Raw genomic sequence first — 27,348 nt, forward strand, 5'->3', positions numbered from 1 at the left:
GAAATTGCTTCTTACCACTGTTAATATTTAAACTCCTGTAAAGTAGTTACAGGATCTTCTCACTCCCTATAGCACATTTCAACTGCTCAAGGAAGTCCAAGGAATGACACACACAAAAAGTCTAAACCAGCTAAACTGAACTACCACTGTCCACAGAGAAGACCGGCTTTTACTAGTTACCGTAACAAAATACAGTAATTTAAAAGTAATTTCTGCTGAATACCCTGCCTCCCGAGACCCATGTATTTTATTGTGTGAAGAAATGCAGTTATTTTTGAGGTGCTCTCCTGTGTACAAAAGACATGGGATATTACCAGATTCCTGAGCTGTTTTATCTTAAACAACTTCTAGGATTAGAAATTACAGTTAATAAATATTTACACACAAAAATTATTGGCTACATAGAAAAAAAAAGTTTACACTCCAAGATGAGATAACTTGATAGAATGTTTGAAAATGAAAAAAACCTTTTAAACCCATTAATTATAAAAACTGCCAAATAATTAAACACAGAATAAATACATGGTAATTAATGTCTGCAATAAGATGACAAGAAAACTGGTGGAGCTTTGATGTCTTGAAGAGCTCCAAGATCAAGATTAAAAACCTTTCTGGAATACACTATTAGGTAGAAAGTTAACAGCTTGCAATAAATGGGTGAGATGTAGTGTCTTATCAGAACACAAAGAAGTCAAGATAGGTTCATGCATGCTAGTTTTAAGCAATTTACAATAAATAATAAACACTGGCATTAAAAAATCCAACCAAACAAGAAAAAAAATCTCTTTCTCCAATATTTAGTGATTTTCAAAAGTAGTTTCTGATCTGACTAGAAACTACATTTGAACTTCGTGCTGAAATGTATTCCTGGCAAGAACTAAATTCTAGCGTAACACCATGTGACATACTAGACTGATATAAATTACAGAAGTGATTACTGAGGTTCTTAAAAAATGGAACCATGGAAATAAAACCAATAAACACCAATATTTTGAAAGTATGTGGATGTTTGGGTAGAAAAATCACAATGTTTGCTATGTAACAAAGCTGCAAAGTCTGAAGTGTAAACTTTAAGGTTTCATTAATATAATTGGTACTTTTGATCTTTTATAATTACTTTCTTTGGTATCTTTTATAATGAGTTTCACCTATTCACTAAAGGGGAAAATGTCATTGGACTCTCTAAGAGAAGGTTTTCCAGCAGTAAACAGTTCAGGTAACAATTTTATGTGACAACTGATTCATACAACACAATTACTGAACAAAGTCTTCATTCTTTTCTGTATATCTCAATTATTTTTTCATGTCTTTTCTATAGCCTTTCACCTCCACATACACCTCTGCTGGCAAACACCCTGAAAATAACCCTTTGACCCTTTTGTACCGATTTAAGGGGGTTTAGTAAATCAGTAGGGTGATCAGTAATGATCACCACACTGCCAGTTATTCCGTCCAATGGAGACGGCATCAGATGGAGCCAGGTGGCAGCTAAGGCCAGGACCTTTTGTTTCCAGGACATTGGAAAGAATCTCTGCACAGCTCACTGATGGTCTTTCCTATGTTGTTGAGAGGTTTTCTTTCTGTTACAGTCCTCTTCTCAATTCCTTGCACCCGCTCCTCTCACAACTCCTCATCTCAGTTATCTGCCACTTTCTCCATTTTCTTTGTTCAGCTCATCCTTAGCTCATATCCAGGAATTTGTTACCACCATTGCTGTCAATCTACAATCACTTATATAATGTAGTTTTCTTGTTTTGCATGTCAATCTCACTCATTTGGATTGTACTCTAAAAAACAGCTGGTGATACCTGCTCTAATATACTGCAGCTATCACAGGAGATGTGACTAAAGCTGATCATTACACACCATGTAACAGACACAAAAACTCTCAAGTCCAGCCACAGTTCCTTGGCAGAAACACCTCTACCAGTCTAATGGCATCCCTATTTTATGGCACAGCTATCCTCCTTTTGTCTGTTCCATGCAATGAAAATATTCTCCATCCAAGAACTAGCAATGAGCAGATTCATTTCAATTATGTTAAAACACTGTTATGCTTATAATAAGGGCCTTGCACTTCATCCCTGATTTGTGTACAAGTTATGAGGGGGTTTCATACACAATTCTACACTTACAGAGGTATTACCTGATATTGTACTGCTTATAACCCTTCTAACCCTAACCTGTAAAGATAAACACTTATTTGATGGGTAGAGGCTTTTAAAAGGGAAAGTGTACAGTTTATCAGTAAACTTGGCTTAACAAAGCTTCCTAAGAAACTACAGCTACACCTTATTTACAGTCAGCACAGTGCTGACAAATTTTTTATTTTTGTGTTTAAAAACTTTCTCTGCAATAGTTCAAGAGACAAGAGGGAAGGAAACATAATGGTGAAAGACCTTAAAATAAAGAGACTCTCCAGACATGCTGTGCCAATTAGTTTACTTTTCTCACAGAAACTGTGTTCCTAGAGATAATACAACTAGCAAGTCCAAAGATCCATATTTAGGAGACTCAATCATGTCCTTAATATTAAATATTTTAAATATTACATATTAATGAAATATTTTAAATATTTTCTGTAACCATTTTTAGAGTTTAGCTCATACATACTAAGACAAAAGAGGCACCCCGGCATGAAGTCACACCTGTCCCTTACAATCTGAAGGCTGTATAAAAGAAAGTCTATGTGGCAAAGAGAAAAGGTGAGTGAAGAGAACACGTACCCATCAAACATTTCAAAAACCTTACAGCATGGCAAATGAAGCTGAGCACTAATCGGTATCGATTACGCTGTAAATAACCAGTGAGAACTTTAATGAATAAACAGTCTTTAGGATTACTTATTTCTACTAAATGCACAAAATTATCTCATCAATCTGCCCAAGTGGTCCAACAAACTTGCAATTTTGGATATAGGGGTGTTTTGGAAACACACTGGCAAGTACACCTGACTGGTTGAAAAAACATTGGTGATTACTTGTATTGAAATACTCATTAACTACCTACTCCCAAAATACACAGAATTATTCCAATTAACAGGCTCTAAGGCAAAAAGTTCAATCTTTACCCAAACTACACAATAACCTAGCACAAGGACCTGATCATTTGTACTCATTGGAATGGTGATACAGATGCAGAGCTCCTGAGCACACAGTTTCTCTTTTCCAAAGTTTGCTACACACCAGAAGCTCCAGTTACTCAGTGTCACTGATTTTAAGCAGGGCAGATTTTACATGTGGTCTCACCATACATAAATCCAGTATTTGCTCTCCTAACTCTGAAATAGCTTGTTGGTCTTCATAAAAAGGAATAGCCTCTTTGAGCTTTCTATAAATTTTAAGGCACCAACTGCCTGCCTGTGCCTCCATCTCACCACTGCTATTTATCTTGCTGTCTCTGTGCCAGATACATATATTTTCCTACCTGTAAAAATCAACATGGATCCCTAAAAAGTGTAGCAGATCTGTGAGAACTAAGAGAAAGATTATCATTTCACACTGAGTTAGGAACAGTCCCCTCAAACCACCGCTTAAAAACAACCAGACAAATTAACAATAGCACAGCCATGTATCTCACACTCTGCATTTTCCCATAAAAAATTACATATACACACAATATAAACCATTAAAGGATGCTATTAAAATTTAAATGTATTTTCCAAGTCGTCCCTTAAATCTATTCCTTAAAGTATTTTCCAAGTTATTCCTTAAAAGCCACATCTTCAATTACCAGAAACTGATGCTTCCAAATTCAAAATACTGAAGTGGTCTTGCTTATTTAGTCTATTCAGAAAAAGACAGGAGGACGAAGAGCAAAGCCAGATGTTGTTAATAACATCTAATTAACACCACAAGGTTCCTACTGATTCACTGCAACCCCAGAAACCTGGGGTTTCTGGTGTTTTCATGCAACCAGGATAGATAGGATGTTTCTGGGAAGAACAGAGAAAATAAGTGAACAGCTGTGTCTAATAACTCCCCTCACAGTAAGTAAAGCAACGAGTTAACATTAAAAATTTAACTTTCTTGTAGTAATCTTTCAATCATTCTGAATTTAAAAGTGAGGAGAAATCTCAAATAATTTTACATATTTATATATTCTGCACATCCAAGGACAACACTAATCTAGGCAGAATGTACCTGAAAGTTCAATTATTTTGCAGGTAGCAATAAGTATTTAATGTGAAAAGGAAATACAAAGGTTAAAAGAAAATGTGTGCCTTTTCTACTTTTATAAGCTCATGTTAATATGGGCCATGTTTTATGTCAAAGATTTGAACATTACAGCCAGACAGTTTTCAAACAGCTGAAACTGTAAAAGCTCTTTTGCCCTTATACTCAAGATAAAAGCCAAACTTTTAAAAGTTTTGAGTTTCTTTTAAATATTCTCTTTTATAATTACAAAAAAAAAACCCAAAACCCACATGACATTAAATGTGTCCCAGAAGCCATATTTAAGTACATGTGATACAGGAATGAACGGGAGGTAGGAAGAAGGACATAAAAAAATTCCATAAAAAGAAGAAATTCAGTTGTATTCTACTCAATATAATTTTCATTATAAGAAGTACTTTAACCACAGTGTTTGATTTTAGTTACATAAAGGGAGTAACTTAAGATGACTGTACAACTTTAAAAAAAAAAATTTTAAAAAGGCCAAAGCAATGAATATTGGTAACCAAACAGTTGTGTAACACTCCCTAAAGATTAAGTTGGGCTGCTCCATAAATTTTTACACTGCCAACCTCTGCTTGCTTGCCTGAAAAAAACCCTAATTTCTTACCACTGTTGTGAAATCACAGGGAAGTCCAAATGACTCAATAGTAATATTTACATACCTATGTCCTACTCCACTTGTTCTTCTTTATATGCTGACACTGAAGGCCAAAAATGCCAAAAATAATTTTTAACATTTGCAATTTTCTCTACTGCAATTATGTCTACTAGAACTGACATAATAAGAGGTAATAAAAAACCCCATCTCTTTCAAAACCAAGCCTATGTTTCTGAGGTAATACAAAGTCAGTTTAATACAAGGGTGTATCATTTCCTTATATGTATAGAAAATAGTTTTATTTTTCTCAAGTATGGTGAAGCTTTCCTTTTGTAAATTAAAGAGTCATTGCGAGGTGGGATATTTTTAATTAAATGCTTTTCTTTCTCAGAATGTTGTTTTGTGTTTCCCTCAGCTGATCTAAAGGTGAAGGAGCTGAAAGACATGATCTTTCCTGCCCTGGCCATATTCTAATTAGCCAGACAAGCTTCAATCTCAGCTACTGCACTGGTCTTGCAGACTGAATGACCACACTGAGACCAATGCCAACAAAAGGAAGGCTGGACCGTGATGCCCAAGGAGAAATCAGACACTTCCTTTTTCACAGCAGGTCACACTTCAACCACCTTCAAGTCATCAGGAAAATAAAGCTTCCTTATAATCTAAGATGATACTACCAAAATTTGCTAAAATAAATTAACCTGTGTATCACTTCTACAGAACCATACAGAAAATCTAAGGGAAAAGAAACCAATCTGTAGCCTCTGAAACTGATTTCTTTCAACAAACTTATGCAAAGCCAAGTTTATATAAAGATGAATTTACATGCAAAGTGTAAATCTTTTTAAAACTGGGGAAGAGTTTTATACAAACAAAGTACAGTATTTCAGTTGCAACATCAAAAATTGTATTGATAAGACTTATTAAATCTAGACTTACACACAGAGCTTCTTGGTATTTTACAGCTTCTAAACAGTGCTATTTCTAACTTCCATTTACACTGCAGTGTAAGCGTCAAAAATACTACACAAATACAGCTTCAAAAATTCCTAAATATTTAAGAACAGGACTAGTGAATTTAGCCAGTACAGATTTTGTTTTCTTACAGAAGTGCATTTAATTTTGCATTTTGTTTAAAATAAGAACACAAAACCTCATTTAAGTGTACAAGTTAAGATTAAGCTCCTGACAGTTAAGCTGTTTCAGCTGACTGATGGTAGTCATTCCCATCATTTCTCAAGAAGTCAGCTACAGATATCAAGTTTTAAATTATACTTTACATGAACACTCAGCATGAAACCTTTAGAAGTTTGCCATTTGCTAAGCCTGATCATTAAAGTATTCAGCAAGCATAGCTACAAATTGAAAGATTTTTGCCCCCTCATCTGCGAAAGATAAATAGGAGAAAAATTAATTCAGAGCAAGAACATAAACTTTAAGCCTTCACATTTCACATCTGATTTCTAATGACAGTGCAAGACAAATGATCTGCTTTTACCTTATAGTTACTACTGTCCTAGTTTACTGAATACCAGTTTAAAAACTTAGTACACTACTCAGCTTTTAACTTTAAGTTAAAAGGATATCTTTGAAATGATAACTATGTATTGTCTGAAAATATTTTGGCACTGGCACAGAATCTGCAAAGAAAAGCCCAGGCTTTAACTTAATTATCCTTTTATAAGAACTGTGGTTTGAGAAAATACAACTTCGTAAACATAATAATCACTAAGAGTAATTGCCTTTGGCAGTAATGTCCCAAAGCAAGTTTGGATATCCAAGATAAACCATGATTCCTATTCTTTCTCTCTGTACTTTTCAGTTAATATAAAAATTCAAAAGCAAACAAAAATGGTGTGTCTAACACTGTACAAGCAAACAAAACACAAGTTTCTGTCAGAGCAACATATTATCATTAATAAATAATGAAATCAGTCAACAAGCATATGTTACAGAAACTGCAACCCCACAATTAAATCTGCAAAAGTTACCTTATTTTCTAGAAGAGAAATAGAAATAAATTGATGAAAAATTAAATGCAGTTACAGAAGCAGTGTGAAATAATCATTATGCTACTTACAGTGTACTTTAATCCCAGATACACTGTCCACTTACTGTAACCCATTTGTATGTACTGGAAGACACCCAAAAGCACAGAAGCCACTTATCCCTGCCTAAAAATATTGTAGGTATTTTGAAAGTAATTTAGAACTAAGAAACATGATAATTAGCATATGTTAAGACAGTTAAACACCATAATTCAAATTCTATATGTAATAGGCAAGATTAAGATAAATCAAAGCAAGCACACAAAATTCCCAAAAATCAAACTTCTTCCTAACTGATTTCAAGTCCCCTTTCTTTATCAGTTCCCATACAATTCCCTGTGCTGATTCACTGCCTTACCTTATCTTGCCTGGCTCCTACAACTTCTGTTTTAACCCACCAAATCTGGCTGCTCACCTATGTGAAACACTGCAAGTTTTCACAAGTCCAGTTCTACATCTGAACTGGATGTATTCCCTCTAATAGCTGATCATTAAAAGAAGCGAATTATTACTGTGTTTGTAAACATATGTGCTTTGATACTATTGTACAACTCCAGGTAAATTACTTGACTCTGAATATTTTCAATATTAGTAAACTAACATCCCTACACTCCTTCATAAATTCCAACTTATTTATGTTGACTATCTGAATATGCAGCTCAATTTCTGTACATCACCCCCTAAACTACAGCAGGAGAAAACTGTTTGGTTTAGTTGGAAGTCAATACTGTTTAACAAGGAGGACTTCTAATTTACATTATTTCAGTCATCCTATATACACCTGTAACATGCCGAGTGAGAGGAAAGCAAAATGTAGTGCAGAAGGGAAAAGGAGCAGTTAGAAAACTTTTAAATAATACCTGACAGAACCACAACAAGATTATATTCATACACTGCTTCTGCTGTGCCAGCTAATAAAAGCCTGTAGTATGATGCAAGCACAGCTGCTGTCAAATTCTGAAACCTGCCTAGTGCTGCAGGCTGATATAAACTCTCCTACTGCAGCAGTGACTTTTGCAGGCAGCCCTATTACACCTTCAAACAGGACCATGAGCATGTAACTTTGCCCTTTCTAACAGCCCCACACAGCAGCAGCATGAACCAATTAACCCCAGTGGTGTAATTTTTCTATTATTCAACCAAAATTGCATTAATTCTTGACTGCTGAGGCAATACATTTTGTCTATTATGTTTACTGAACTACAACCAAACTGGATAGAACAAATTTGTATGGGTATGTTAATTTTGGTCATTTTTGTAACTTACTGTGTATTGAAGCAAGAGCTGAGTTCTTTGACCTCTAGCACATCAAGGCTTCCTTGATGGTCATCAGACAGCCTAGGGAACAAGATGCAATCACAGGATTCTAAGAACTCCATCTGCTACTTGTGTGGTACTGTACATGACTCATTTGAGAGTTTCCCTGGGGAATCTTCTAAAGTGGACACTTTTCAGAAGTCTCATTACATTTTTAAGTGTTTAAAATCTCTGCCAAGTCACTACTATAGACTTATGCCATCAATTGTGAAACATGACCTTAGTTGAAGCACATGTAGTAGCTTTGTTAGTTAAAAAAAGTACTAAAATAGATTTATAAATATTGCTTAAAATCTATATGAAAAGATGCAATGCACCACAAAACCCACTAGCACAATTCATTATATTAGGCACAGGTCTAATGTGTGCCTGTGAATGCACACACTTCATAGAGAAGCATTTACAGTTTTCTTGGAAATAAAATGAAGTTCTGGGAAGTAGCAACTACCACCATAAAGAAGCCAGCTGAGAAATTCACTGTATTCACTAGGTGCCAGCCCCCACTAAAATCCCCACCTTATTCAGGAGACAAACACTGAGCCAGTCACGAATCAGCTGCTCAACTGCTGCAGTTTACACCATGGCCTCTTAAAGCAAACAAACAAAAAAATACTGTAAGGCCATACTGTAAACTCATTTACAAACAGTTTAGTCATGCATGTGCAGGAGGATTGCAAAACAAACTACATTAAGAAGTGCACTACCTGTCCTAAGATATGCCACCACCTTTTCTGAGTTAAAAAGCCCAAATCTAGTGATATCCAGTTTAACTGTAAACACTTCACCCAAGTGTACAGCTGCTGGGCAGAACTGTGCTATTCAAACAATTTAAAAATAAAGTCAGAGAAAGGGAGAATGATCCACTCACTGTGCATCTGCACCAGTACAAAACTTTCAAGCCTTGGAAATAATGTATTTTTATTTTTTTTTTTTAAGCAAGAGTCCCTAGCCCCAAATTATACAATACTTAGCAAAGAACAAATGAAATCCAGCTTCTAGATTTCTGAGATTTTTGCCAATTTTCCATTTAACAATAGTTTTACTTTCACCACTAACGTAAGAGTAATATATTCACAAATACAGATTTTAAACCCAAAAAAAGTTTAAATAAAGTCTGGTTTTAGGATTAGCCTATAAGTAGCTGGGCAAACAGCCTTTAACATACAAAATTTAGCATCAAACATTTTTGGTTACAATTTTTGGTAACAATTTCAGTTGCATTTTATTCACAATTCCAGACTTGTATTTCAAAGACTATACTCCCTTATTCTTTCTAGTTTTTACATTCTTTTTACCTGTTGCTATGTAGTTACAGAATTTCCTACAACTACCCACTTCAAAACAGTTCATTCACACTGAAAGGTAATCAATGATGTGACTTCATTGAAATAGTCCAGTATTGGAATTAATTAATAGAAAGCCTTTGCAATGAATGTAAACCAAGATCTCTCACAAATCACTGTCAGACCACAATATTTATTGTTTGAAGTACTATGTAAAAAAAAAAAAAAACACTTCAGCTGTTCACCACTGCTAGACTTTATTATTCCATTCAGAAGTATTCTTCTGTGATACTTCCTTGTTTGGTTTGAAGTCAAGATTATAGAAGGTGCATTTCCCTAGTACAACACCCTTGAGAAATAGTATTTCATACAGAATAAACCTAAAGTGTAACTACTTTAAAAGCTCATACAGTATGATAGGACACTAGTGATAAGAATCCAGTGCATTCTCCTTAATGCACTGCTCACTTTAGAAGTCAGCACCAATGAAATAGTACCACGGCATCCAGTCATCAATGCAAGAGCAGTCTGATGTCACATAACAACTGATTCTATCTCTACTTATCAACACAAAGTATCTCCTGGTAGTCAACATTTAATCATTTATTTTGAGCTTTCCCCAGAGTACACTGGGTATCATTAAGTACTTTAGTCTGTCCTTAAGGCCTCAGCTGAATATGTTTCTTCTCTTCAGACATCATCCTACAACTTCAGGAAAAACATCCTTCCTATGGAGAGCTTATAAACAGTAATGCTAAATTGATATGGTAATGGTACAATCAAATCTTCAAGAGAGGTAGTTCTAATTTTATACGACTGACAAGGTTTAACTGCTTTTCACTTTGATATGAAACTATTTTAAAACCATACTATTTACAATTAGTAAGTTACATCCATTTAACAATTAGAATTCTATATTACAGCTGACGTAAGAAATACAAACTCTTCAAGAGAAGTAAATTTAAATTGAGCAGACGTACATGAAGTTGTGCTCTATGGAACTAGTGAATAGGGATTTAACAGAATAATGAACTCTAAAGCAGAAAGAAATAAATATTTATTAAGCAAATCTACTGACACTGACACAAAATCATTATAAAAGAAAACACATTTATGAAGGTCAGATGATCAGCATAACACTGTAGGCAGAGAAAATCCAAGACAAATAACTTGAACTTTAGATTTTGAAGAGCATTTTTGTTGCACTTTACTAGTAGAAATATTTCAAGACCCTAAGTGGCCATAAGTATCTTAAAATAAGAGTCATAATGTACACTTAAACTCTAAGTGCCCTACAGAAACTAGAAGCTTATCTAAGTTTCTGGTATATGTTGTACCTCTGAGACAAAACGCACACTGCTCTAGAACTAAAGAGCCACAGGACAAGCTGGAAATGCTCTCCCAACCTCGGTTATCAGAAAAAGTGCTAGAACTTAGGGAGGGAGAACATAAGTACTCCACAAGAAAGGTTCACATCTCTACTGAAAAAAAAAATAAAAAAGAAGAGGGAAGAAAATATAAAAAAATAAAATAGTTTGTCTGAGGTCTATGTAGCACCTTTCCTTTTTCATTTCCTCTATACATTCTTTCTAGTCCAGCAATTTTCAGGAATGGAGTATCAGGACTGACCAATCGGCATGTATTACTCAGAATTTCTCTAACTATAGAGACAACAATATTGTTAACATAATACTAAAATACCACAAAGTTCAAGTTTAGAGAACAATTTATTGCACTGGATTTAATATTAGCTTGTTCATTACTTTTCAAGATCTAAAAAGTCTCAACTAAATACCTTTTAATAACAAAGATTAACATAATGGCATCCTTCCTAGCAAAATTGCAAGCACAGAGGAAGCTCTTTCAGGAACTGAATACCATCACCTAAAACTTGCACACCAAATGAAGAAAGAGACAGCTATCAGAAAGACAAGAAGGCAAGCATTCACATTCATACTGAGATATAAATATTTACCAATTAAATGCTTTTTGTAGCCCAAAAGTAGTGGAAAATTATTTAAGAACTTAAGACTACATCCATTCTAGATGCACAAATAGTGCATCCTGTCTATAGTCTGACAGGAAACATCCAGCCTATTTTAGTATTAACATTGGTACCCCTGAGAGAATTAACACTCTTAACTCTCGCTATTTAACCCTAGTCCTTTTACATTTATGGCAATACAAATTGATAAGCAATACACATTGCATTCTCAGTTTCAAGCTATGACAGTCTACTCAGCATATTTTAAGAGAAGAAAACATGAGGCAGCTGCCATGACACAGAAGAGATTCACAATGACTTAACTATACTATCCTAAAACATTCCTAAGACACATACAGCAAGCTATACCTTAAAATCTATTATTTTATCTATTATAACTTCTTTTATCTATTATAACTACTTGAAATTTTACTTTTTCATTATATTACCAGCCAAAAAACCTCAAATTACAAGTAGCCACAGCAGTTTACCTTTCTCTGAAATAAACACCCCAAAAAATCACAAACAAAATGCAAAAACACAAGCCACAGAAACCCTGGGACCAAAGCTTCATGAAACACGAAAAAAAAATATTTAAGAGTGACTTGGCTTTCCTTAATTAAAAAAAAAAAAATATTACCTCTCTTAATATTAGCATTAGTTCTGCAATAAATCAACTATATGACATAGCACTTAATACTACTTTGATTGCCAGTTTAATTCCATTCTTGTATTATTTCAATAAAAGCTGCAGATTACATCTGCCTCACCAAAAAAGCCTGCCAAGTGCAGAAAACAATATTTACTAACTGAAATCATATATGATACTAAATGGCCACAAAATACGACACCTTATCACACAACAGATTTTAAAGTGTGCCACTGGTGCACTCCGAAGTAAAATCACTGGACAAATAAATCACATTTAAAAGATACACAGCAATATACATTTCCAAACTACCTATAAGAAAAGATCCAAAGGTAATATGTATCCTTGTCCACTTAAATTTAAAACATTATTTATCTGTATAAGCAAAGAGACAACAGGATACTCTAATATCCAAGAAGAATGGTCAGAGGTGCAGTCATTTTCTCTTGTAATAGTATTAACATATATAACATCTCAGAAGTTTTGTAAATCAAAGGATATGATACAAAACATAAGTAAAGACATGAGCCTGGGGGAGGGGGGGCGGGGGGGAAGAAAAGACGACAGATTCAAGTGCCAAAAGTAGCAAGGAAAAAGGCTACGATGCAGAAATACGAGACACGGGTCTTTGAATTCAAAGACAATGAGCGAGCTTTAGCTTGATGAGGAAAGTAGCAGCCAGGCTACTGAAAAATCCTAGCAGCTGTATTTTGAACAGATTGCAGAGATAGGAATATCAGCAAAGGGAGAAGGTACTTGAAGTACTCCAGATGGCAGATACAGAAACTTCATTTGCAAAGACAGAAAAAGAAAATGTGATCTTGAAAACGTTATTTGGACAAGGAAGGAGTATATGAATAAAACATGACTGTGGACTCAAGGAGAAGAAAAAGAAAGGGCTATTCCCAAACAAGTGCCCTCCCTGAGTGAGGGAGGATTATTACACCGTCAGCAGCATTGCAAATGGCAGGCAAATGAGTTAAGTTTGAGAAAAAAGATAAGGAGCTCTGAAACATTCAAAATGTTTATGATGATAAAAAACACTTAAAAGAAATGCAGAACTGAATGAAGACTTACAAAGAGCCACGAAACTCTACAAAGTTTACAGCAACCTAAATATAGGAGATGCAGAGATTTCTGTGAACATTGCACACTTTAGGGTTAGTGGGAAGAGGGTACAGAAGTGGGAAGATGCTTGCAGCAAGCAGCACTGCAAAAGGCAGGAGGGGGTCAAGGCTGTGGCAGCCAGGCAAGTCTCCCTACATCACACACCCTCTCATTCCCACAAACCTAAAGCAGCTTAGTTATGCATTTAGAAAAAAGCCAAACTACACTTTGAAAATGCAAATAATTTTTAAATTGTATTATTGTACCACCTGACAGATGCACAACAGCAACTACTTTCAATTACAATTTCTGTGGTGATTCAAAAGCAAATATTCTATTTAAACTAAATTTTGTGTTCTAACTACATGCTTCAATCAGTGTGGAATTACTGAAAAATAAAGACAGCTAGAAAAAACAGTAGTCTAATACCCTCTACTTGTAATGGTTGCCTGAAAAGGCTAAACTTGTGGAGTGACATCAAGGGGAAAAAAAGTCCACTTGTGTTTCAGTAAGATTTTCTTAAAAGAAAAATAACAACAACTGTGCTTTAAAGAAGTAATTCAAAAAGATTAAAAAACAAGCCCTACAACAAATGCTAAGATGCCAGAAGAATCTTAACATACTTCCCTGAAGAAGTAGCCCTCCCCGTGTTTGCTTGGTATCTTAATTTGCCTTTGGTTTCAAAACCCTAGGCTTGCCAAGAGCTATTCCTTTCAAAACCTCAGGAATTCCATTACTAGTTTTAAGCTAAATTAAAGGAAAATAGAAGCATTCAATGCATGGCAAAAGTATGCACAAAGTGTTTGTTGATACTCATAAATAGACTGAAAAATTTAGCCATGTCTGAAGGATAACTGCTGCATAGTCAACTCAGTTTTGCTCTGCCATGCTGCTAAGCAAAAAGCTACTGCTGTCACTTCAGACAGGCTCAGCGTGATACATTGCTACCAAAATCAAACACAGCATTAGATTGTTCATTTCTCACTTCAAGTTTAAATATAAACTAAAGTTTGCATTTCTGTAGGAGAAAAAGAAGAAATAGTGAGAGTTCCTTCTTTAAAGCAACTGCTTCAACATCTCCATTAGGGAAAAATGTCGCAAGTGTCCTAAAGCACAGCAAAACCAGTCAACTCTCCACCCTGTCAAACATCTTGCAAGTAATGAAATAAAGACATTTCATCTCAGAAATTCATCTAGTATTGTGCTGATGAATATCTTTCCAATGTCCACACAATTGTGTCTCTTCCAAATCATGGTATTTTATGATTCTCAGCAATCAGTATTACTACTATCAGATTTGCCCAGTAAATAATGGTAAGAATGAAATGTCCCCACCTGCATATTGGGCCAGGTGTCATCCTATCACACAAGAAGGCAATACACCTGTGCAAAGCATTTAGGAAAATCTTCATGAAAGACAAATGCTTCACCTGTGCCAAGGTGTGCAATCCCAGCAGATAAGAACTAGTATGCAGTTTAACTTCTATGGCAGCAGTGACAGGAGAACAGTGAAAATATCAACACACTATTTTAAACTGCAGCTCTCATGAGAGATCAAAGACCTGTAACTTGCATCAGAAACACAGGAGCCCAGTTATATGGGATGGAGAGTTTATTTTACCTTTGGAAAGGCAGGAAATTAAAGCAACTTTTCACCATTGCATCAGCAGCACTCAGTATGGATCAGGGGTTTACAGTAACCATCACCACTGCGAATGACAGCAGTAGCATCTCAACCCTGCCAGGATCAAAATCGCTGCGAAGAAAAGCCAAGGAAAAGAGTCAGTTCTTCACACTGACAACATGGGGCTTCAGTCTCTCCTGACTTGGGCATACATACAGGAAAACTATCAGTATCTCAGATATGCCAACTGCCTGACAGTATTTTACATTTGCTACAAGCAGAGGCAATTAATAAGGTATTCGTGAACTGAATTTTTCTCAATAGAAAAGTAACAAACACACGTACAAGAAAAAGCTGAATAGCAAAATATAATTGAGCACCTTTGCCATAAGATACACACATCATAAATAAAGGAAAGAATAAAGATAAGCTTAAAACCTACATTTTTTAAATGTAGGGTTTTTTAATCCTGGTCCAAAAATGTACCAACACAGAGGTGTTTCTATCTACAGCCAAAACAGAACCTAAACATCTACTTAAAAAAAAACAAACAACAAAATAAAATCAAAACAAACAAAACCCACCCAGTTCTGTGGGAAGAAACAGCAGGTCTAGTAACTGGCTGATTCTAGAAGCTGAAGTAAATAAAGGCCATCCAGTATGGTCAGTTATGATTGCAATTTCATGCAACGCAATGAGTTTACACTTGCAGTATCTGAGAGGAACACACGGCCTAACACAGATACAAGTATTATTTTGGTATATTTGGCTGAGATTCAAGCAAAAAGTTCAGGGATTACCCTGGACCACCTGAGAAGACAGTGACAGACTACACATCACTCCTGTGACAAGGAGCTTCTCATCTCACTACCCCACATATGGATGTAAAAGCATTTTAGAAAAAGAATAAAATAAAACATGAAATTAAAGTACTCTAAGGCATGAGAAGGAAACAGTCAGTAATCACAATGTCATTTCCACTAATTAGAAAAGAACAGTCCCAAGCATGAAATAATCATGAATTTTTATTGTATAAACATCAGAAATAAGTTATTAGTTCTCTTTATTTAAGCCAAGAGGTAATTATTTTTGTTGTCATTTAAAGCTTGAGGGGAAAACTGAAATTGTGGAGAATCCCATGGTTGCAGGAAGAGGGAACACAATAAAGAGTGAATTAAATTTGCCATCATGATTGTTGCCACCCTGTCAGATGCAGTGAGGATGAAGCTTTGAAAAGAACACGAAAGTTGGAGAATATGTGACATACATACTCAGATATTTGTATGCACACATACTTACATGAGAAAGCACTACGCACCTGTTTATCACCAGTTCAAATTTAAAAAGAATCGTCAAATCTAGCACTGATTACATAGAAGGGCCAACAACTAAAGATGATGTTTAAGGGTAGAAAACTGAAAGTCTATTACAACTGCTGTTCTACAAGTCATACATAACCAAAATACCATCTGCATGCCCTACATCTCTGGACAGCAGAGATGTACCATTTGGATAAAAAAACAGTAGCAGACAAAAATAAAACCCATTACATTTTTACACAAAACGTTACTTAAGAGCTGCAGATAGGTCATCTCTTCCAGCAGTAGCTACTGCCCAGTTACTCATCACCACTGAGCAGAGACTACCACCCATACAGACTTGCAACAGAGTGAATCATGTAAGAGCACACTAATCCACTTAGAGAAAAATTAATCAAAGTAACTGACCAAGTGAAGTTAGGCTGAGCTAATACAGTCCATTTAATGGCTGATTATGACTAAAGCATGTAACACTGCATATGGCTTCTCTGGTGGAAAGGATTATTACACATGGTAATCTATGGCAGAGAAGGAGGGACAAATGGATGGGGGCACTGTATCTACAATTTTCAGATATTAGGGGAGGAAAAAAAAAGAAAATCAATGCCTATCCATATCCTGAAATATTAACTACAACCTCTATGATAGGCTGAATAAGATGGATTTTGAAAACCATTAATCATTATAGTTACTTAGGAAGTCACAGACTGGCTCCCTAGAAACTACGTGAAGTTAGAATGTGTATCTTATATCAGCCTCATAATTTTCATAGATTTTGTTCTGTCTCCTTATCTACTTGTTACTGCAAAATACACTGCCATTTTCTTAGTGGACACTCTGATCACTAACCTTCCTTATTTAAGTATTTTAAAAATTTAAAATTTAAAAATTCAATATACATACCAAACATTCATTTGTGCAGTAATTTGATGAGCACCAGTTGTATGAAACAATAGGTACCAATTTATTTTTTTTTTAATTAGTTACTATACAAAAGGCCAGATTCTTCCCCCAAAATCCCTTCAAAGAACACACACCACCCTGGTTTAAGGGGTCTTAGACGTAAATATTTCCCTGAGCCATAACCAAACGACATCTTCAATCCTTTAATGCTGTACCATATTAACTTCACAGAACTAGGCCAGTACCAAATCTACTTTAAACTGGCATAGTGTGTCACTGTCACCAAAAGAAACAGACACACCCTGCTCCCCTCACTGCTTGCTTCCACCCCCATCTCTGCGCCAGCACAAATGTTTGTGCAGCAAACTGATCCAGCTCAAAGCAAACCCTTCCCTGCCTGCCCCTCCCCCAGGTTAGTTCAATCCTCAGCCCAGCTCACCACATAACCATACAAGTATTTGCCTGCACAAAGGAGGAAGCAGCAGAGCAGGGTGGAAGCAAACAGGACCATGTTTTTCAATGGTGGAGCTGGTCTGTGCCAGCTGTATGTCAATGCAAAGCAGGAGCAGTAGGTGGAAGGCTGGAGTCCTGCAACAGCAGCCTCACAGACCCAGGCCTGTGGTGAGCCACTCCTGCTCGTCCTCTCCAGGATCCCACCCCTCCACTCACACAGCCACTGACAGCTGTGCAACTGCCAGGTGAGATGGTTCAGGGTACCCATCAACTGAAAACTAATTCTATCAAGAAAAAGAAAAAAAAAGTTGCTAATTTTCAACCAGTACAGGTTCCTGAACGAGTTCCCAATGCAATTCTTACCGGCACAAGGAGGAGAAGGAAGGATGCTGGGAATGTGGGAGGTCCAATTTTAACCAGCTTGAGATGCTGTGGAAACTCAGACACCACCATATTTTAAATTTCAACTTGTCCACACAGCTGAATATGACTATTTTAATCTATTTTTTCCTAAGATTAAGCCTTATTCTAATCTTTATGGGAACCTAAGTAGCCATAGTCTACTTGGGCACAAGAAGCAAAAAGTGAGGCCAGTTCACTCCATTAACCACTTTCACCCTTTATATTCAATAAAACAAAGAGAGAGTGTTAGTTTCTCTAACTCAATGATAGTTTTACCAGATAATTGTTTCAAACATCACTGATTAAATGACCTCAGATATTTGCATAAGAAGAATATACATGGAATAAAACCATTGCAGCCACATTAAGTGTTATCTTAACCATCGTTTAGTACTTACAAGAAATTTAAATGGTTCTGGTGATTAAAGTCGTCTAACAAACCTCTCTACCCAGGAGTGAATTTCATCTATTATTCAAAAAGTTGTTTTGCTTGAACTACAAGTCCCAATGATCACAGAAATGAACAAAACTAATTTCAATGAGGTCATAACCAGACTCCTAATAAACATGAATGCAGCTACTTTCAAGCTAACTTTTGAACAGCAACACATCTTAAGTAGGAGTACAGACTGTTAGCAATGATCTTTTTAACTTATAAACAATGGGATTTAGAACAGAATCATTAAATTTAGCAGAGAACTATTTCCATACAAAGGAAATGTCCATTTACGTTCATCCAGTTAACAAAGAAATATAAATTCAAAAGGCAAGACCTATCAACATTACAGTACAAGAATTGAAGTGCAGAATGAGATGTTCTTTTCCGAAAACCAGTTTTCCCAAATGCCATACCTTATCTTTTCCCAATTAATGAAACTCTCTCACAAAGCTAGATTCTTCCACAGACTACCACCTGCATACAGCAGCATTTTATAAAACAACTGATCTTCTCTTTAACAGAAAATTCTTGTATGACAAAAAAGTGTTCCAAAGTACCCTCTGCCTATAAAAATTATAGAAAAATAAGAACAGTTTATTTTGACTACAATTCACCACCAACACTTGAGACAAAACACTGAACTGGAAAGTGAGCAAAACCCTGAAAAGCTATTTAACCATATATTCATACAACTGCTGTCACACTGTTTCAACAAGCATTTTCAAGGCATTCTTGACTTGGAAGTAAATAAACTCAGGGACTCTCAGTAGAAGAATAAGGTTCTTACTTTCGTTCCCTTTAGCATGGAGTTAGCAGTACTTGGACCTGAAATACTGATACAAGTCTCCTTTCAAGCAGACACAGACAGGTGTGCTGTTCAAATGCACTTGCTAACCAAGGAAAACAGACAATGAATTTCCCCGGCTTCAACAAAAAACCGGAATGCTTATTGGATGTGAACCCACATATCTTAATACCAAGCCACTTTTAACAGAGCAATAAATCTTTAAAAGTTAGTTTTTCATTTCACTAACTACAAATACACTGTAGAATTAGCAGAATAGATTAAACGAATTACTGCTAATGTTAACACCATTAAAGACTTACTCAGAGAACTCTTTTTGCTCATTACACTAAGCACCACTTCGTCACTAGGCCTTAAAGTTAAAAACAAAAATGCGGGAATATTTAAATCTCACAAATAAAATGCTTGTTAAAAATATTAGTATCAAACCACAGATGGTTTTTCAACACTTACTAAAATCTTTTGATTTCTACACTGTTTCTTCATTGCAATAATACCATTACTTTCACAGTCCCAACAACATTCCTAGTGATTTCTAATCACGATTATGACTCTTATGCAATGACTTTGTACAAGATGCAGTGACCAGGAAGATACAAAAACATGCATTCTTCTTCAAAAATTTCAACTTTAGATGAGCACTCAAAGCCAAATCAGCACTGAGACACCTTTTGACGCCTGTATGCCTTCAGATCTAACCTTGCTACATTTACGTGTAGCGGTGTCACAGGAAGGGCAGTTTAAAACAACGAGGAATGAGCTCGGTATCGCTTTCATTCATACACACAGCACACACCAAGAGCCTGGAGGAGCCGGGCCCCGGCAGGCTCAGTCTGCGTGTCCCAGCCCACCGACCCCACAGAGCTCTCCATGTCTCAGGGCTCGCACCTCCCAAGTCCCTCGGCTTTGCTCAGTGGAGGAGCACACGCCCCTGTCCCGCAGGCGTGTGACGGACGGAGCTGGCCCGGAGAAGGTGCGAGGCCTGACAGGTGACACGAGATGGGACACGACCATGGGACACGCCGAGCAGCGAGGAGGCGGCCGGGCAGCCGGACCTGCCTCCAGCACAGCCACACCACAGACACATCTATCGCCTCATCTTTTGTTTCTAAACTCGCACTCCGCTCGTCCGCCCCCACTCCCGCCCCAGCCCCAGAGTAAGGCGGCGGTCCCGCTCCGTGCCCGGCCCTCCCCGCCCAGGAACAGCCCCGGCCCGGAGCCCCCCGTGCCCGCTGCCCGGCCCCACCGAGCTCCGCGCCCGCGGGAAGAAGAGCAGGTCCTACCGCGGGGCGCGTCCCGGCCCGGGCCCGGCGGGAGGAGCCCGGACAAGGGGCTGCTCCGGGGCCCGGGGGCTCCACTGCGAGGCAGCGACAGCGGAGCCGGCCGGGCACCCGCAGGAAGGAGCCGGGGAAGGGGGCGAGGACCGGCACCCACCTGGGCCATGAGCCCCGCGCTGGGCGCCGGGCCGGGCCGCCTGTGACGGGCGAGACGGCGGCCCCGCGTCGGGCCGGGGCACGGCTGCGCCTCCGACCGCGGCAGCGACAGGGCCGCGCTCTGGGCCGGACCTGCCCGGCTCCGCTTCCGGAGCGCCGCGCGAGCGCTTCCGGGGCAGCGCCTTCCGGGAGCGCGGGGCGGGCGGGGCCGGGCGGGGCCGGCAGCGGCATCAGGGGTGGCGGGGCGGGCACGGCCGGCACCGGGGCGGGGAGGGGAGGGGCGTGCCCGCCGAGCGCGTCTCATGGGTTCCTTAGGTTTTAATAGATCGATAAATAAACAAAGGCTGTAACTGCGCGCACAGCTCTGGGGCGGAGTGGCTCCGTTCGCTGTAACCTGTGGCACTCGATGTCGGTGTCGGTTCAGGCGGTGACCCCGGAGCTGGGCCGGGTCAGTCAGGGATGCGCCGCTGAACGCAAAGGCGAGCGATGTGCGCGTTAAACAACAAAGAGACAGCACAAAGTATTGGGGAAACCCGAACCAGAGGAGGTGCCACACCTGTGCAGGTTTCTGGAAACGCTTAAAACTCCTGTTAGCCAGTGCAGAAGCCCCACAGGTTTGTGCTCTCACTACTCCGTGTACCGTGTACCCTCCTCACAGACCAATACCTTTGACAGGCCTTGGGCCAGAGGACACTGTGATCTACAATTATCTTGAATGTGTAGGTTCTGTCCCAACAAACACAGAAACGCACTGCTCACAGCTAGAGCAGCCAGCAGCTTGTATACAATTCAGCTCTGTCTGTCCTGTTACCCACCTGCTCTGGCCGTAATTAACTTCTGAACTCTTCACCAAACAATGCCTGCACCAGGGTGCTCCATATAACAGTTTTGTCTGTGTCTCTGACTTTCTCAGGGGTTGTGCAGCTCCTCTTTTGACTCTGTTTCAGTTACCTCATGATAAGGAGAATAGAAAATCCTGCTCTCACAGTTGCTCACTTTCTTCCCTCCCCTGGACAGTTACTGCTTTGTAGCAGAAAAGTCAAAAGTAAATGGATCACAGTACTCCACTATCCTGGCATTTGTTTAATCTGTAGGCTGTGTGAGAACTGAAAAAGGTGAAGTCCAAGCAGAAATTTTCTTCAGATGGACATGCTAGAAAGGTGATAATACCTAGAAGGAAAAGGGTGGATAAAGCACAACTGTGGTTTAGCATTTGTACTATCACAGCTGTTGGCTCCTGTGCATGTGAGTCAGGACCCAGAGGACTAGATGGATAAACAGAGCAAATGGGATTTTCCTATGTCTGAGTCATGTAATAGGTGAAGTCATGTAGCAAACACTGTCATCTAACATAGAGTATTGTGTTCATGTGCCATAAATATGATCTACCAATGGGCTTCAAAGCAATGGGCTGTTCTTAAACACCTGCAGGATCCCTCATGACATTCAGGTCACAGGACTGGCCTTAAAGTCTGTTCAGGTGCAGTTGTTGATCTCGATCTGTGAGTGCACATTCAAGCATTGTGCCTTGCAATTTTCCCCTAGTCTTTTCAGCAGTCTCTGGATGAGCAAGGAACAAAGTTTTGAAGTGTGTCCTCTTCTGGGCCATTTATTTTTCTCCTCCCTCTAGCTCTCATGACACCTTCACCAGTTCATTTGAATGGCTGCACTGAAATTATGTCAGGATTTGTATCAAATTAGGATAGCACAACATCTCTTTGACAGTCAAGTTCAACATCTTCAGCAAAGGTGAAGTGCTGTGTTTGTTCATGTGTGAAATTGGTCATCCCTACTGTTTCCCTGGGTGTTACCTTACCCAGCTCACCCAGATTTACTAACAGACCAATTCAGTATTTAGATACTGGAGTTGCACTTTGTGGCTGTTATAGATCTTTCTCCAGAGGATTTTCTTGCTTCTTGAGACCTTGCTGTGTTGCATTCGTGGTGAGAATTTCTGTTCTGTTGTTGTTCCTTCTTGTTTTCACGAATAGATGTTTTGAGTCCATGACATATTTGTTGCTGTTCCTATCTGGAATCATTTCTGTCATCCCAAAGTGAGATTATTACAGCTCTGTCCAGATACTGCATCAATTACAAGTCTTTCAAAGATTATATAGCTGCTTTACAGACTTTTGTAAATTATGAACTTTTTGCTTTAAGTCCTTTGATGGCATCTTCATTTCTATTAGATCTCATTAAACTTTCTTTATGTCAACTTTGAAGTCAAAAGCCTTCTGTGTTGTTTTACTATAGCTCACATTCTCACTTTTTTTTAAAAAAATTAGATGCTGCTAGCATGTTTAAAGCTTTTCCATAAATGTTTCATCCACAGATAAAATCTGTAAAATTATTTTTTTGGTAAATAAACTTTTCAAATTGTTTGCTTCAGCATTTTTTATATGGTATTATACAGCCACTACAGGGTGTGCTAAATGCATGGCTTTTCTGAGGCAACAGAATTTAAAAATTAGGTCATTAAATATTTTTGAAAGATTCTTAGTATTTTAAGAGGAAATAAATTTGAACTGCATCAGATATTCAGTAGATTGTGTTTCCAGAAGTTCTTATCACAGTCGATTATATTTCCAGAAGTTCTTATCACACTGTCCTAATATATTTCAGTGCTGACTCATAGACCACTCTTGTTCCAGTTCCTGAATTCTTACGAGGTGATACCGACATGTTTTGGTGGCTTTTATAATGAAATTTGGACTCTGAGAGTCAAGCATTTTCGCCCTTGGCCTGTGTTGATTTAGGCAGTATTCAATTCTGTGAGCAGGAGCACAGTCCAGTCACATACATTTAACAGCAGATCTTTTTGCCCTGTACTGAGCACTGATGAGGCCTCGCCTCGAGTCCTGTGTCAGCTCTGGGCCCCTCACTGCAAGAAAGACATTGAGGTGCTGGAGAGTGTCCAGAGAAGGGCAATGGAGCTGGGGAATGGTCTAGAGGGTCAGTCAGTCATTAGAGGGGCAGCTGAGGGAACTGAGGTCGTTTAGCCTAGAAAAAAGGGAGACCTTATTGTTCTCCACAACTACCTGAAAAGAGGCTGTAGTAAGGTGGAGATCATCCTCTTTTCCCATGCAGCTGGTAACAGGACAAGAGGAAATGGCCTCAAGCTCTGCCAGGGAGGTTCGGGTTGGACGTTGGGAAGAATTTCTTAATGGAAAGGGTTGCTAACCATTGGAATGGACTGGCTGGGGAATGTGGAGTCACCAATGCTAGTCACCATTCAAGAAGTGACTGCACTTTGTGCTATGGTCTAGTTGACAAGGTGGTGATTGATTACATGTTGGATTCAGTGATCTTAGAGGTCTTTTCCAACCTAGTTGGGTCTGTGATCTATTTGATTAAAACAGTGTTTTCTTATTTATTTTGTATTCTTTCTTAGTATCTACACCTGACAAAGAGAGGAGTCTTGGGAAATAGAATGCCAAATTCTGCATTGTGTTTCTGCAGTTTCCTTTCATATGCTATTCAGAGACCACAAAACTTCTCAAAGCCATGAAATGGACACTTATATCTCTTTTTCTGAAGAACTTTGGAATGTTTTGCATTTCATGTATAGTTTGTCTTCCCATTAGGGAAGTCTTCTCTGACTGGTATGAAGTATGTCTGCACCAGCACAAAGCCTGGATGTCTTTTTGGAGATTAATATGGACTCAGATCCTTAATGTTTCAACTATAACTTTACTCTTGCAGTAAACATAGGAGAGCATACAGTTTCTCTTAAAAATAAAATCATAGCAACAGCCTCAATCACAGAACTTTGTAGTCACTTTGTTTTGTAATACAGAAGGCCTTTGATATTGCTGTAGGCACCATCTAACACAGCTATAGGTGACAGCTGTACTAGAAACACTCTTTCCTGGTTTATGACTGTGCTGAAAGCATGTTTCTGGTTGAAATGCAGTGCAGAAGCTTGTGCACTTTCTCTGCTATAGGAGACTATCTACAGTAATTGTATTCTGACCCACATTTTCCAAAATCCATTTGACACTAAAAAACCCTTCTTTTTAAAAATAAAACCCCACACATTCAGGCTATGACAACATTTAAGAAGATGGAAAACAAATTTACAAAGAGAGTTGGACTTAGTGTGCTGCCTGAACAGAATAACTCCAGTCACATCACATTCTGCATCCTCTCATGTGTGGCATGTTAAGTAGAATAGCACTTTGTATATCACATCAAGAAATTTTTGTTTTCACAATGAAACAAACCTCCTGCATACAGTAAGGGCCACACAGCAGCTACTTACAGCCAGATCCTGCCCTTCTTATGAAAGCACACCTCCACAGTACAGTGAATAGTTGGGTTGGTTTTTTTTTCAGAAGGAAGTGCAAGGTTGAGCTGGTTTAAACCAGTAGTTTACTGCTTCATTGAGTATTGTCATTACTTGTGATTTCACTTAAAAGTCAAAAAGAAAGTGTAAATCCAATAGTAAATAAAGGTGTCTTGCAGCTGGACATTTTAATTCACATAGTGAATTTTTCCTGAAATGACTGCTGGAATATGACACACTATCTGCTCTTACAAGGAAAAGTGGAGCAGAGCTCACCATTCAGGAATTCTTTTGATGGCTACTTTTATTGTAATTTGGTTTTCCTCAGTTTTATAAATTGTCTTGTCTTTATACAAATAAACTGCTGACCGGGTTAAAGGATCCATGAGTTCTAAGTAATATTCTATGAAGAACAGGGTAGTTGTTTACTTTAAAAGTAAACTTTTAAAGATAATACAATGAGTTGCAAAAATGTAATTTTAAACTTGGATATCTCCTTTGACCTCATTTAAGTTTGAGCTTGCTGTCTGAGGCATTATGTAGTTTATTCTTATAGATGCCAGATGTTTGGTCCTTTATCATTTGAATATTGAAAGCCTGAAAAACAATTTTGCAAGGGAAGATTCTTTTTGGGCCTCACAAGTATATATACTAATTCAGTTCTTCTCACAAGTTTTGTGTAACCAAATTGAACTGGTTTCATTTTCCTAAAAAAGGCTGTCATATGCAGTTCCTGTAACTTCCTGGTGATTGTTTCCCTGGAGAACCATCAGTTTGTTGAATGTACACACATCTGTTTCCAGGTTATTACACCTCTAATAAACACGTGGGATGTAAGTTTGATTAAGGGCCTCAGAACTGCGTACACTTGCCTATGTGCTGTGTCCAAAACAGTGCCCAAAGAACACCATCGCAATGGCAGACTTTTAAAAATTAGGCAATGTGTGCTGCTGTGTTTTTTGCTTCCTTGTGGGCACCAAGTATGATAGAATTAGGTTGTTTACCATACAGCATTTTTCTATTTTGTGCCTTTTGGGGGACAGAATAGAAGCCTCTCAGGAGGAAATGGTTATTTTAAACCTCTGCATGCAACAAGTACCTTTTGCCTTAGTCATTTAGTCAGTAAATACTTAGACATTCTTAGGGCATTTCATTGTGTTAGTTGTTACTTCATTAGCATTAGTGGAATTATGTCTGTGCTTCTTTTGCAAGAAAAGCAGTAGAGTTTTGTCGCCCTAATCCTTAGCCTTCTGATGATTGTTTACATATTTTCCTTTGGAGTGTCTCAAAACAATGTATATTGCTTTCATTCCTCTCAGTAATGGACTTCTGGATTGACCACTGGGGTCAGAGAGGTGTTCCTCTCATTGACCAATCCTTGACCAAATCCCAAATACTATATAAACCCTGAATCATAATAAACTGCCTTCTTTTCCCTGCTTCTGCCTGACGGGTGAGTGTGGTTCTTTTCATGTCCCTAACTGTGACAGAGTTTCATTTTTCTTACAAGGAAATGTGGGTTGGGTCTGCAGCAGGCCTTGGTACTCCACAGCTCAGATTTGTGGCAGTTAATGATGAAGGATCTTGGTGGTGGGTGAACTCAATTGCATCTGGTTCTCTGTCCAGGTTTTCTATGTGCTATGTGATGGAAGTAAGTGGAGAAACAGGATCACTTGAGATTAACTCTGAAAAAGATGCTGGCTAAACATTTCACTGTGAAATGGCATTTATGTGACTGAAGTCACAGTGACTGGGGAATAGTGCTAAATAATCTTGACAGATGCTGAGCTTGTGTCAGTTGTGTCCCATAAACCAGTGACTACAACTGCTATTGGAAAACTTGTGGGTGGATGGTGCATCAGCCATGACAGTGCTAATTCAGGAATGTTCAGTTAAGTCCGCACTGTGAGTTCATAACCAGGACATTGACAAATAGTCCAGTTTGCCAAGACAGCAAGTATTTCAGTGTTTCAGTGCAGAGGCAGAACAGGCAGGCATATACAGATGCAAAACTTAAAAGCGTGTCCCTCAAAATCCTCAACAGAGTTGGAAGGACCTGCCTGCTCCACTAGGAGTTCATGTCAGTGAACTTTTTTCTGCTAGATATGTTTTATGCAGAATGTGCATATTCAACGCTAGGAGAAGGCATCCTGTCCTTTTCCTGTAGTTCAGTGATTAGAAAGCCTGAAATTCACTTGTGCAGGGATGTTGGTTTCATTTCATCTTCAATCTGTGAACTTATCCACATACTTAGGGTGTGCTATAGCCATCATAGAATTCTTACAGCTTCCTTAAGCTCTGAAATCAATCCACTGAAATTGTTTAATTGATCATCTGGGCTGGGCTTTTAAGAGTAGAATTAGCTTGCTGGGAGGTACATGTGAAAGCAGTCAGAGATGTTTTGGGATCATCGCTGAAGAAAGAATTTATGGAATGTATGCACCTTCCTAGCTGGAAAACAACCAAGTGAGAAATTTTCAGACAGTAGTTTCAGATTTAAGGAATATAAGTGTCCATTTTC

At 38.3% G+C, this 27,348-nt stretch overlaps 1 protein-coding gene across 3 annotated transcripts in view; it reads right to left on the reverse strand.

The window, feature by feature from the left end:
• Window positions 1-20,565, reverse strand: part of FRS2 (fibroblast growth factor receptor substrate 2) — a 44,971-nt gene extending 24,406 nt beyond the window's left edge. Inside the window, exons 1-2 of one of the 3 annotated variants that reach the window (XM_083860249.1) lie at window positions 14,786-14,849; window positions 8,091-8,162 (exon numbers count right to left, since the gene is read on the reverse strand). The gene's annotated coding sequence lies outside the window, so the exon portion shown is untranslated. Of the gene's footprint in view, window positions 1-8,090; window positions 8,163-14,785; window positions 14,877-20,543 lie in introns of those variants that run through there. The other 2 variants (XM_083860250.1, XM_083860248.1) reach the window with 2 other exon arrangements.
• Window positions 20,566-27,348: the final 6,783 nt, after the last annotated feature.

The sequence above is a fragment of the Zosterops lateralis genome (genome assembly GCF_965231275.1).
Source record: "Zosterops lateralis genome assembly, chromosome: 4".
Taxonomy (NCBI): Eukaryota; Metazoa; Chordata; class Aves; order Passeriformes; family Zosteropidae; genus Zosterops; species Zosterops lateralis.